At 45.6% G+C, this 2,915-nt stretch overlaps 1 pseudogene; it reads left to right on the top strand.

Moving 5' to 3' along the window:
- The first annotated feature begins 1,887 nt into the window (after positions 1-1,887).
- Positions 1,888-1,994, top strand: LOC146039969 (U2 spliceosomal RNA; annotated as a pseudogene).
- Positions 1,995-2,915: the final 921 nt, after the last annotated feature.

Raw genomic sequence — 2,915 nt, 5'->3', positions numbered from 1 at the left:
TGGCTCCTTGTGGTGCCACTGAAGCACCCGCTTGGCCGGAGCCGAGTCGTCACGTGTGTGTGAGTAGCACACAGTGATAGTCAGCGGCAGGACTCACTAGTAAGAAGCCTGCCCGAACGCACAACTGCATACTTGTGATACTTCTGCATAATTCCAGTCCAGTGGTACTGCCTTATGTCACAGTCCAGACAGCAGGAACACTCCGACCCCCATACTTACCAGTCCATGTACTCTGGCGAGTGCCTTCTTAGGGGGCATGGTGTACTGGCCACTGGCAGGAGTAGCTGGCAGGCTGTCAGGGGTCTCTGGACTCAGATGGGGGTCCGTTTGAAAACCAGAAGTGCCGCAGCCACCATCTTTGTTTTGGGCATATTACTTGTTTGTTCACTTCTGCTACTGCTGCCTCTAGCCAATCAGGGAGCATCAGGGGGTATTTATTGACCCCTCCTAAAGCAGCAGGTGCTACTGTATAGTCTACCCAAGTGCTATGTTCTAGTCCTCTAGGTACTTTATATCACAGCTTTCCAAGAAGCTAATTCTCTGCCAGTGATCCAGTTTTCTGCAGCACCTGTTATTGTGACCAGACCCACTGTAAGACCTGCAGTCTAACCACTTCCTGCCTGATAGCCACCTCCTCTTGCTCCTTCCGGATCTCTGTTCCAGACTGGACCTTGGTATCAGTGACCTTACAAGCATTTCAGCCTGTTGATCTTTGGGAGTTGTGTCAGTCTTGCCTGATTGCTGAATTCTTTGTTTATAAACACATGAAAATGACTTTTATACATTTGGCTTGGTTATTATTTGAAAGCAGCACCGAACTCTCAGCTCACGACTCGGATTCACCTAACACACCAGCCCTGACAGAATGCACTAGCTGAAAGAAAAAAAGAGAAAAAAAAAACTCAAGTGGGGTGCACGCTAAATTCCTAAAGTGAAGTTATTCTATGCTTGTTTAGAATTATTTCTGTTAATGTTTTTTGTTAATTTTTTGCTATATGTATTTTTTTATCTAATATTATATCATTAATTGTGAGGCTTTAATGTCCAAAAATATATTTAATTAAGTTGCCTTAATCCCTGCAAATTTTTGAATATTTATACTGATATTAATGATAAAAAAGGATTGGTATAATTGAAAAGGTTTGTTATTTATTTGTTAAATATCTGATTGACCATCATATATCCTTAACATCGATACACCATTGATCTTATATGTGTTTCACTTAATCAATTTGAGATAAGGATTTAATCATAGGTCAAACAATAATAATTCAAAAAGATAGACAAATAAAGTATGTACATTTTACCATATATATACATCTATCCAATTATACAATTCTCTCCTCTCAATTATTATGCCTTATTTTACCTTGATTATGGAGAAAGAAATACTGTCATCACATATATAACTTAAGACCCAAGGGCCAATATTGGGATGAGATCTTAAAATATAATTAATTTTGTGAACAATAGTCAGTTATGTCCCCAAGAATATTCATTGAAATTTTTTTTTTACTGAATACACCCTTTGTGGTTCCCCCAAAACCTTTTTTCCAGAAAACCAATAGTGGCTGGGACACCAGCTTTCTTAGGGGCCACCTAGCACAGGTATTGCTAAGGATTCAACTATTGTCCTTTATTGCTCTCTCTCTTCAGAGCAATAATCTTCTATTTACATTGAATTGGAGGTAACCTCTATAAGAGTATCATCAAACAATATGAGTTTCAATCTGCGTGCATGCATGTATGCATCCAACCAAGCAGGCAGCTAGCTAGCTAGCTTTGGGCCACTCATTGTAGAGTTGTGTGGTGTCCATGGTGCTGATCTCCACTACTATGTGTCCCCAAAATTTGGGTGCCGTGCTTTGCTTGGTCCCCATTCGGGTTATCGCTTATCGGCCTTTTGGCTAAGATCAAGTGTAGTATCTGTTCTTATCAGTTTATTCTGAGAGGCAGCTCTGCTCCTTGTTTCTTGGTCCGACAACGGTCCTTCTCAGGGCTACCACTGCCAGGCCGAGAAGAGCGAAAGAGCGAAGACGTCAAGACTGCGAGGAGGAGAAGACATCGCTGAAGAGGGAGAAGCCCTGAGGGTCAGACTTGCTCTGCTCTGCCCTCTGAAGGCGACTGCTGACCCCTCCTCCTCTTGACACCGAGAAAGAAGCTTCGCCCCAACTGTGAGGAGAAGAGGACTTCGCCTGAAGAGAATTGCAACGCACTCTAGCCTCCTGGGAGAGGCAGACTTGTTTGCTCTGCCCTCTCGAAGCTTTGCAGCACTCCCGAGCTGCCTAGGAGGGTCAGACTTGTCTGCTCTGCCGTCTGAAGCCTCCACCGCTCTGGAGCCACCACCGAGGGTCAGACTTTCTGTTCTGCCCTCTGAAGCTCTGCAACACTCCCCAGCCTCCGTGGAGGGTTAGACTGGCTTTGCTCTGCCTTCTGAAGCCATGCATCGCTCTCTAGCCTTCTTGGAGGGTTAGACATGTATTGCTCTGCCCTCTGAAGCGACCTCTTCATCTCATCCTCTCAGCTGCCCCGAGATGCCAGAAGGATGGCCACAGCCTCCACTTCGGTCACCGGCCGAATGTCCGACCAGATTGGCCTGCCCTAGCTTCACTGCCACTTCTGCGACACCACCAACTGTGCCCGTCCAGGACCACTCCAAAGGCATTCCAGCCCTGGAGCCCTGGATGAGGTAGACCATGGTGATTAAGATAAAGGAGGTAGAAGGACAGGTGCCGGACATGACGGTTGAGTACTTCAGCAAGAAGATGGTCATGGAGCAAGGATTCTCTGCACCTGAAATGCTTAGCGTCCAGAGCTTCTTCAGAGACATCTTCTAGGCCTCCATCGCAATAGGTATTGGGAAGCGGTGAAAACGGTGAAGCCTGAATCCCCCCTCTCTCGCTTTGTGGGCAACT

The sequence above is a fragment of the Crinia signifera genome, chromosome 9, assembly GCF_055691185.1.
Source record: "Crinia signifera chromosome 9, ASM5569118v1, whole genome shotgun sequence".
In the NCBI taxonomy this organism is placed as follows: Eukaryota; Metazoa; Chordata; class Amphibia; order Anura; family Myobatrachidae; genus Crinia; species Crinia signifera.
The sequence above is the reverse complement of the archived record's forward strand: the minus strand, read 5'-3'. Positions and strand labels throughout refer to the sequence as shown.